Genomic DNA, 10,790 nt, shown 5'->3' with positions numbered 1-10,790 from the left:
TGAATGTAAAAGGGAAGACCGAGCCTATCATCCATGCATGGTAAAGCCCTTCTCACCGGACCTGCTATTACACTACCTTGCACGGGGTCTGTCTGTGTGTGTGTGTGTGTGTGTGTGTGTGTGCGCTTATTGCTGACCCAGTGTTTATTACAACATTAATTACGATAGAAAGTATGAAGAGATATTGAGTGATCATGCCGTATTTTAAAATTTGGTGAAAACTATGGAGTTCAATTGTAATTTGGGTGATTTTCCAGTGATTGTATCCACTAACAAGTGTGTGTGTGTGTGTGTGTGTGTGTGTGTGTGTGTGTCTGTTATGTGGGAGTTCGCAGGTAGGACCCAAACGCAAGACTATGAACAGGTTTTATTTTGAAGGTGTGAAGGTGTGGAGCCCGTGGTCCGACACCAGAGTGGCAGAGCGACGGTGTGAGGCCCGTGGCTCGACACCGGAGGGCTGGCAGCTTGACGGCGAGAGTAGTCCGTGTCACACAAGGAGGGCAGAGCGGCGGAGTGTAATCCGTACACACAAGGAGGGCAGAGGACGCCACGGGGTTGACGCGGGTGAAAGCCGGTACGACCTGACAACCCCAGACTGCAGGGCCAGAGCTTATGTAGTGCCAGGAGACTCATTAGTGGGCCCTGAGTCTGGTGTGTCAGGCAGCAGGAGGTGATCAGCTGGAGTGTCCTCAGCTGTGCACACTCAAGGGTGTGGCCATGGAACGTCAGGTCAGACAGGGATCCTGGATCCTGACAGTACCCCCCCCTTAAGGTACGGATTCCAGACGTACCACCAGACACAAAAAAGGGCAGCCGGAGGGGGTCCGGAGGAGGGATGGCCCCACAGCTAGAAGGCCGGCCAGGGTGGGCGGAGGGGGTCCGGAGGAGGGGTGACTGGCTCTGACCGGCCACGGGGCAGCAGAAGAGCCTCGGCCACAGGTGCTCCGGCGGACGGCCGGGCGGGCGGAAGGGCTCCGGACACGGGTGCTCCGGCGGACGGCCGGGCGGGCTGAAGGGCTCCGGACACGGGTGCTCCGGCGGACGGCCGGGCGGGCTGAAGGGCTCTGGAGAATAGGATGCTGGTGCAGCAGTGGCAGGTACTGGAGGTCTCTGATGCCCCGCGACGGCAGCGGGCACGGGAGGTCTCTGCTGCCCCGCGACGGCAGCGGGCACGGGAGGTCTCTGCTGCCCCGCGACGGCAGCGGGCACTGCGGTGGCAGGAACCGGAGCTGGCGCTGCGGCGGCCGGAACTGGAGCTGGCGCTGCGGCGGCAGGAACTGGAGCTGGCGCTGCGGCGGCAGGAACTGGAGCTGCCGCTGCGGCGGCAGGAACTGGAGCTGGCGCTGCGGCGGCAGGAACTGGAGCGGGCTGCGGCGTAGAGGCGGCAGGAACTGGAGCTGGCGCTGCGGCGGCAGGAACTGGAGCTGGCGCTGCGGCGGCAGGAACTGGAGCGGGCTGCGGCGCTGAGGCGGCAGGAACGGGCTGCGGCGCTGAGGCGGCAGGAACTGGAGCGGGCTGCGGCGCTGAGGCGGCCGGAACTGGAGCGGGCTGCGGCGATGAGGCGGCTGGAACTGGAGCGGGCTGCGGCGTAGAGGCGGCAGCGGCAGGAACTGGAGCTGGCGTAGAGGCGGCAGCGGCCGGGACTGGGAGCGGCTCTGGCTCTGAGACCGCGAGGTCCGGGGATAGCTGCGGCTCCGAGATGACAGCCGGGACTGGAGGTCGCTGCTGCTCTGGCATGGCAGCGGCGGGAACTGGAGGTCGCCGCGGTACGGAGACAGCGGCGGCCGGAACTGGAGGTCGCTGCTGCTCTGGGACGGCAGCAGCCGGGACTGGAGGTCGCTGCTGCTCTGGGACGGCAGCGGCCGGGACTGGAGGTCGCTGCTGCTCTGGGACGGCAGCGGCCGGGACTGGAGGTCGCCGCGGTACGGAGACGGCGGCGGCCGGGACTGGAGGTCGCTGTTGCACTGCGACGGCGACGGCCGGGACTGGAGGTCGCTGCTGCACTGCGACGGTGGCGGCCGGGACTGGAGGTCGCTGCTGCACTGCGACGGCGGCGGCCGGGACTGGAGGTCGCTGCTGCACTGCGACGGCAGCGGCCGGGACTGGAGGTCGCTGCGGTACGGAGACGGCGGCGGCTGGGACTGGGGAAAGCTGTGCCGCAGAGGCGGTAGGAACCGAAGCTGGCTGCGGCGAAGAGGTGACAGGACCAGGAGCTGGCTGCAATGCTGTCCGAATACCGGGAGCCGGAGTCGGCCGGGCCACCGAGTGTTCCGCTACACTTGCTTGGCTCCCTCTCCGGCTGAGAAGGTGCTTGGCCATATAATCAGAGTCCCCCAGAGGGTCAAAAACTCTCATCAGAGCCGCCACAAAGTCCACATAACCCACAGTATTAGGCCGATCAAAACTTAATGTTCTCGCAGCCCAGTCCAAAGCCCTTCCCCGCAGTAATCCAACCACGTAGGCGACCTTGGACCCGTCCGAGGCAAACATCTGAGGCCGACGGTCAAACACTCGTTGGCAAAGCAACAGGAAGCCCTGGCACTTCCCCAGTGTTCCGTCATAGGGAATTGGAACCGGCACAGGGGATTCCCAGACCGGCGGAGCGAGGACTGGATGGAATAGTGCAGGTGCTGGACCTGGTGGAGACCTGACTGTCCGGGCTAGTTCCTGCACGAAACAGCCAATCCGAGAAATCTCAGCAGTGACACTTCTCACCTCCTCCAGCAGACTGTTAGGGCCGTACAGTGTAGCTGCTCCTGTGGTTGCTGGGTCCATTATGGTCAGGTCGTTCTGTTATGTGGGAGTTCGCAGGTAGGACCCAAACGCAAGACCACAGGAGACAGAAGTTACTATGAACAGGTTTTATTTTGAAGGTGTGAAGGTGTGGAGCCCGTGGTCCGACACCAGAGTGGCAGAGCGACGGTGTGAGGCCCGTGGCTCGACACCGGAGGGCTGGCAGCTTGACGGCGAGAGTAGTCCGTGTCACACAAGGAGGGCAGAGCGGCGGAGTGTAATCCGTACACACAAGGAGGGCAGAGGACGCCACGGGGTTGACGCGGGTGAAAGCCGGTACGACCTGACAACCCCAGACTGCAGGGCCAGAGCTTATGTAGTGCCAGGAGACTCATTAGTGGGCCCTGAGTCTGGTGTGTCAGGCAGCAGGAGGTGATCAGCTGGAGTGTCCTCAGCTGTGCACACTCAAGGGTGTGGCCATGGAACGTCAGGTCAGACAGGGATCCTGGATCCTGACAGTGTCAAAGCCTGAGGTGTCTTCTTCCTCTGTGCCATAGAGATCCACACCAACGAGCCACACTGATGCACTGGGTGACATGTTCCTCTATTACCATGAAACACACACATTGTACTTCATTTGAAGACAAACTTGAGATGACGTCACACTGACATCAGCAACAATAATCTCTTGAGATCAATGCGATTGCAGATTTGAGAACCAGCCATTGCATTTGTGACTGCAAAGACCTCACCAAAGATGGGACGCTCCTAATTGTTCATTGGTTAATGACAAATTTTATGAGCCCAGAAAGGCGGAATCTTCAAAATATACCCATGAAAATAACAGAACCTCACTGCTTTCTTAAATGTGAAAATTAAAAAAAAAAAAATTGGCTAATGTGTACAAACTTGGTCTAATATATAAGTCATTAAACATTTTAAAAAGCTAAACCGTTGTCAATTCCCAGATTGCATTTTGGCCCATGCGTTCCCCCAGAGAGTACGCAGATCGACCAGTACTCTACACCCGTAGCAGAGGAGAGAGATTAGTTCGGGAAGATACAACAGGCTTCAACTTACTGACCGGTGGCGGAGGCTACCGAGGCAGAAGACAATACAGACTGACAACCCAGGCCAGCAAGACCAGGGTTGATATGCTGCCGGGTAACGAGCCAGATTGTCCGCAGCTGTGCATCCATCAGGGCGGTGGCAGTGGGAGGTGTCTGGAGGCAGGCCCAAGAAAACACCAAACACATGGCATAACAAAACAAACAGGGGAATGACAGACACATGAGGAGAGGAGATTGGGGGGAAACAGAGGTTAACACACAATGGGTCAGACAGGGATCCTGACACTGAGAGCCACAGAGTCCTCATGCTGCAGATGACACTGTTGGCAGCTGCACTATGAAGGGTTTCAAATTCAATATTCAGAGCATGAATAGCTGGCTGCACATGCATTTTACTGCATGTGAGCGCGCCCCACTGGTTAGCTCACGGCCCTTGCTATGCACTGCTCTCATACAGCTGGCCGGTTGTAGAAGCGTAGCATCCACCCTCCTCTGTCAACACTCTTGCCATTGTTTGTACTGTTGGCGCTGTTAGCTGTAAGCCGCCAGATGAGATGTATGGAGGCCATCGAAATGCTCCGAATTATCTATTAAGCACCTTTGATTTCACTAACAAGGACCACACCAATAACAGGATAAGTTTCGAGCGTTTTTATTGGGTAATGATAGTTAGGTTTAGGAAGCAGAAGGGTTCGAGAGATGAAGGGATGTAGGGTAGAGGGATGCAGGGATGTAGGGTAGGGATCGAGGTAGAGAGATGAAAGGAGGTAGGGTAGGGATAGAGGTAGAGGGATGAAGGGAAGTGATGGATGTCCATTGGTGTCCGGCGGCTGGGAACGGAGACAGTTGAGTGGGGCCATCTCTGGGAAGCTCTAGTGGTGCAGAGGCCCCAAAGATAGCTTCATGAGGACAGATGCCTGTGAGCGTTTCTGATGTCGTTCAGGTTGAAGCGGATGTAGGAGAGGTACGCGGTGGAAGACGAGCGACCAAGAATCTTGATGATGTGGTCTGGAATTCCTTGACTCGAAGCGGCTGAGGCGGCACCGATGCGGAATGAATGACCAGAGTAAAACTCGGGGGGTATTCCTGATCTGGCTAATATGCGACGAAAGTGGTGGTGGAACCAGGACCGTGTGGCCCCGTTGCCTATTTCGGTGATGAAAAGGGGATCTTGCGGAGAAGTTTGGCCAGCTAATCTTGAGATTAAGTAATCTCGGATGGGTTCATACGGACTCATGTACGTGTCTAGTCACAAGAGGTAGATAGGCTGAGGTGGACCGAAATGGTTGGTCTTGCTGCATTTGAGGTGATAAATTACTGTGTCCGGAGGATGTATTGAGATGTCGGACATGGTGGCATGTCGTGACGGATTGTGGTCAGAGTTTGAAGCAGTGAACTCGGAGCAGCGAAGGAAGCCGAAGTAAGCCAGCAAGACGTTTCGGCATAGGCCGTGGTTCGGCTTTACAGAGACCTTTGAGTAACATCGCTAAATGCGAGTGGGTGGAGGCTGGGCACAGCGTTCCTGAGGACAGTTTTGTGAAAAACTTAATTCCGCTTATGTATACCCGTTGTCAAAAATAGTTGAGATCCCAGGGAAGCTGCTTTGAATGAGGGAATACATGTTCGATATGTAAATTAGGCTAAAGGGACATAAAGCGTATAATTATAGTTTAACGGATGAAATCGAATAATCATTTTAAAGCAAGCGTGTATTACATAACAAATGTAAAGTGATTTTAACAAATGTAAAACTGATAATAATAATAATATGTGTATCTGAGTATAGTGCAGTCTGGGTGTAGAAAGTACGGAGAAAGAGGAAGTAAGCAGGGTGTTGGCTTCAAGGGATGGGGAAATAACGGTGGTTGAGAAGAAAAGACACAAAGCACAATAATGATGAAGGATGAGATCAATAATCATTTTATAAGCAAATGTGTACGAAGTAAAGTGATTACCAACTGTAACTGTGATTATTATAACTAATCTGTGTTAGAATGTGTGTGTAGGAAAAGGGGAAGTACAACAGATGTTGAACACCCAGACACGCGCAGAGCTTGATTAAGTAAGCGCCCAGACAGGGAAGTTAGGGTGATTTCCTCATGCACACACACACAAACGTTTGGTACTTTTCGAAGCACTTGCACCAAATCAATGATGTCATGTTAATCATGGGCTGAGGGAGGACGTGTTGGGGAAGAGGGGGGAGAGACGGGAGAGGCAGCCCAAAAGTGTTATAAAAGAAGTAACTTGCAAACAGCAAGACGGGATTTCTACACGAGCCGTCCAGACGCTCTGAGAAGAAGATACGGACGATTGCAACTGAAGTATTCGAGGACTTCGTCTCTGTTCACGAAAAGAAGACCGCTGTTCGTGGACAAAGATTGAAAGACGGAGATTTTCCTCTCCTCACTGCTCGACTTTAACAACTGAACAACAGAGGAACGCGGCAGTCCTAGAAAGACTTTGTACTGAGCCTTGAGGACTGTTGAACGGACTCCGCTGCAGGAGCAGGAGGGCCGAGGGTCTGGCCAGACCTTCGCTCCTAGCAACTCCAAAATAACCTTTTCATCGCACCATTGAAATCCAGCTCCCACCGGGCCGTCTCGGCATCTATAAACCAATGAGTATAATCTAAAGAAGAAAATTAAGATAACGAATCAAGTGTAGTAACATTTTATGTGAGCTGTAGCTTAACCCTTGCTAACTAACTAAATATAACCTGCAATAAATATCTAATCTGCATTTAAAGTAAATTTCTCAAGTGCATTTATTTGCTTAAGTAGTAAAAGTTCCTCGTGGCAGTAAAAAGTTAAATCCATTGTATGTCTAACAACTGAGTTCTGTAAGGTTATCCCAGAGACCGAATCCACTTAACAATCCCTTACGGTTTTAGAAGTAATCCTAGCCATTAAAACCTAAACCTGGCATTTACCAAGAGCACGGATCCAGAAGAGGGAAGCTGCCATAACCGACGCGACTGGTAGGAGCGCCCGGGGCCAGGGTGGCCTCTCGGCCGAGTGCACTCAGACCGGAGGAAGCAGGGTAGACGTCGGGAGTAACGGCAGTTAGCAGAGCCAGGCGAGTTCCCTCGCAAGAACACCAGCTCGACAATCTTTTAATAGAGAGCTGAGTCAGTAAGTAGCCCCGTATCGGGCCAGAAGTACCCCAGGATCTAACACCGTATAGTGGAGGACTTTATCTTAAGGAGGGAATGGGAAAATGTAATGAAGCTTGTGAGGGTAAGGATGTGATGGGAAGGTTGAAAGAGGCGTGGAAAGCTTTGAAGCGCTTCCATCCGGTGAAGTACGACGAGAGAGTTTGGGGGGTGATGCAGTTGAGGATGGCATCTTGAGAGGCAGAGATTAGGTGTTCCAGTTGCGGGGTCAGTTGAAGATGGTGGCTGAAAACGGTGGGACCGGAGTCAGCAGAGGGTCTGAGGTTGGTGCTAATCATCTGAATTTCTGGAATGAGAAACGGGAGAGTGAATCAGCGGTGGAGTTGTAGTGACCTGGGATGTGAGAGGCTCGGATGATAAACTGGTGCTGGGCTGAAACCAAGGTTAGTCTCCGCATGAACATCATTATGTCTAGACAACGTGACCGTAAGACGGCGCTGTTGTCGGAGTGGACGGCAATGGTCTTTGTTGACCATTCATGCCCCCAAAGAATGGCTCCTACGACTATTGGATACATTTCGGCGATTGCGGAGGAAGGAGTAAGGGATGCAAATTCGGACGGCCATGCGGCTGAGAACCACTTGTTGCCATAGATGCCGCCAAAACCGATTGAGGGTGCTGTGTCTGTGTACAGCTGGATATCTTCCGGCTTGGTGATGTGCTCGTTGTAGAAGAAAGAGATGCTATTGTTAAGAATGAAGATCGAGTTAACAGACTGAGATCGAGGCGTTTAGCTCAATTAAAGCAATAACATTTATTTGTGACAGAAGTATTATGTCCAGCAGTTAAACGTGCACGGACTCTAGCAAAAGCAAAGAGTCCCAAAAGTGAAACCAAAGAGGGCTTATAGCAGAGTGCGCAGGCGTGTCCATCTGGTTCTCCTTGTGGAGCCATTGGTCAAAATCAAAGCAGAGGCGGATTTGTTTCTAGCATTCAAATGGCCTGATGGAGCTCTGGACAGCTTCATCCACACTGGCTCACGTCCGAAACCTGCCTTCTCTGGAACGTCAGTGTGTGTGAAATGTTGATCTACAGCATATTGTTAACACTTAAGGTGAAGAAAATGAAAGGAGTGCAGTTCTAAACTATTTCGAAGTCTCTGTGTGAATAGATAAAAAGAGCTCTTCTCTTATTCTAAGATGGCAGTTTTCTGCCCTAATCTGGTGGTTTAAGCAAGCGTTACTTTCAGGGCCACTGTATCTGTTCCTATCGTACGAACGGGTGACGGAATGCCCCATTCGGCGTTTTTGACCTACTTACAGTGACCTCACAACTCCGCAATATAAGCTTTACAAGTATAGTGCATATTATTTAACAGTGAATGAATATATTTTATTTACAAATCCCCCTTTTCACACCTGCTAGGTGTGAACTTCTATGTTTTGGAACTACTCATTCAATGGCCTTAACTCGAGGTTTAGGTCCCTATCATCTGAATCGTCTGGATCAGAAGTTGGTGGGGTGCTATGTCTAGTTCGGGTGTGTGTCTGATTCGGGGATGGAGAGGGAAGAGGGGCAGTTGAATTAGATGGGTGCTGGTGTGTCTGATACTTGGTTTCTAATCCCCAGATCAGTAAGGCAACTAGTATGCCCATACCCACCCCCATTATAGTTTTCTTCCCACATCCCACCCCTTTCCAGGTGAAGCGCTGCCGACCTCGGTCGGCGGGGTTTGCATGAGGGTCCCCTAGACAGCGTCTAAGTTCCCGATGCATTTTCTAAATTAGTGCGAATTTCTCCCAGTGTTCTGGTTGGTACCGGTGCTGGGACACAATGTGTCAGGTGGTGCCAAGGGGCGCCTGATTTGCCCTTGACCTGGACCGAGTGTGAAGTAACCTCCTTCACCTCGTACGGCCCAGTCCACCTGGGGTCAGTCCACTTGCGCTTGTGAACCTTGACCCTGACCCAATCACCTACTTGTATCTGCTTTCCAGCTGCCGCTGCTTCAGGTACTGCTCGAGTCCTCTCGATCTGTTTGAAGAGAGCTTCAGTAAGAGAAGTTAGGGCACTCATATAGTCAGACATTTCAATCTGCTGTACATCCAGAGGTGGCATATGACCTCCATCTCTGGGTGGACCTGGCATCGGCCGGCCAGTCATGATCTCGTGTGGGGAGAGATGTGTTTCTCCCCCTTTTCCGGACCTCATGGCCATAAGGGCCAGGGGCAGGGCCTCAACCCATGTTAATTTGGAGCCCGCGCAAACTTTGGCAATTTTGGCCTTAAGGGTCTGATTCGCTCGTTCCACCAGGCCCTGAGATTGCGGGTGATAGACTGACCCGAATCGGTGTGTGATTCCCAGAAATTGCTCTACCTGTGCGAGCATGGTGTTGCTAAAGTGTGATCCGTTATCAGAGCGGATGCATCTCGGCACTCCGTAACGGGGAATCAGTTCTGTCTGCAGCCACTTTACAACTGTCTGCGCGTCTTCTCTCTTGGTGGGAATTGCTTCCACCCATCTTGAAAATCTGTCTACCATTACCAAGATGTACCTCTTTCCCTGCACTCTGGTCCCATATCTGTATAATCTATGCTGATGTCTTGGAAACAGGCAGAGGGCACGGGATAAGATCCCATCGGTGTCTTGAATGGTTTTCTTGGGTTGTATTTTCCACAAATTTGACATTCATCGCAGAAGAGGAACGATATCGCTTCCATGTGCGGATGCCACCATAGTTGTTTTAAATTGTCCAATGTCCGTTTCTTTCCCTCGTGTGTAGGTCCGTGGGCCCCTGGTAGGAGTGCTGCACACAGTTCTGCTGAGGCAACCACTCTGCCGTCGTGGGCTCTCCACAGACCTTCTTTGTCTTTTGAGGCTCCTTTCCGTGTCCATTCGGACCATTCATAAGGTCCTGCTTTCTTTTGATGATCTTTGATGTGTTCGATGGTAAGCTCAGGTGGGCCGGATGTTGGCTTCAGTGGATGGCCCATGACAATATGAGAAGTTTTTTTTTTTTTTTTTTTTCAATTGCTTTTGCCACTGCTGCAACATATCTTGCGCACGTGGATTGACCATTTTCCACAGTGTCAAGTTTTGATGAATGATACATCAGTACCTGTCTTTCACCCCCCTTTTTCTGGAAGAGTACAGCATTGAGTAGGCTGTCTCTTTCAGAAACATCAAGGTGGAACGGTAGGGAGTAGTCTGGGGACATGATTGCAGTGGATGTGGTCCAGGGGAGTTTTGTACGGGAAAAGCTAAGTGATTTTTTGGTTTGAGAATGTTGAACCAATATTGGATGGCAGGGGTCTGGGGGCCAGTTTGAAGACAGCGTAGCCAGAAAACTTCTTCGACTGTGGGGGACACTGTCTCTGTAACGGGAGCAAGGGAGAGAATGCGTACTGGCATGGACAACGTACTAGTTGGTGGGTTGGACGAGACATGGACACCGTCTTGGTTCATTCAGATGATCAGATTGAGGCGAGTCATCAGATCGCGTCCTGTGTGGCATGGGCCCCGCCTTGGGGACCATGTCCCTCGTCCCAAGGAGCCTGATGGGCCCCTTGCTGTGGTCTTTGTCCATCATAGCCATGTCCGCCTCCTCCTCTGGAGTATTGTCCTCTTCCTCTCTGTGTTTGCTGCCGTGCTGACCTGCAGTGTCTTGCGAAGTGTCCCGGTTTCCCACAGTTGTAGCAGAAATAGGATGCTCCTCTGCCTCCAGGCTCTCCTCTTCTTCTGGCTCCTCTTCTTCCACCCCATTGGCCCTGAGGGACCCATGGGCGTGACTGTTCACCGCCTGCTGACATCATAGCTATCAAGACCTCCAGTGGGACAGAGGGAGTAGGTGCCGTTGGAGGTGGAGCCGGTGCAGG

This window comes from Melanostigma gelatinosum, assembly GCF_949748355.1.
Source record: "Melanostigma gelatinosum genome assembly, chromosome: 20".
NCBI lineage: Eukaryota > Metazoa > Chordata > Actinopteri > Perciformes > Zoarcidae > Melanostigma > Melanostigma gelatinosum.
Note: the sequence above shows the minus strand (reverse complement) of the source record.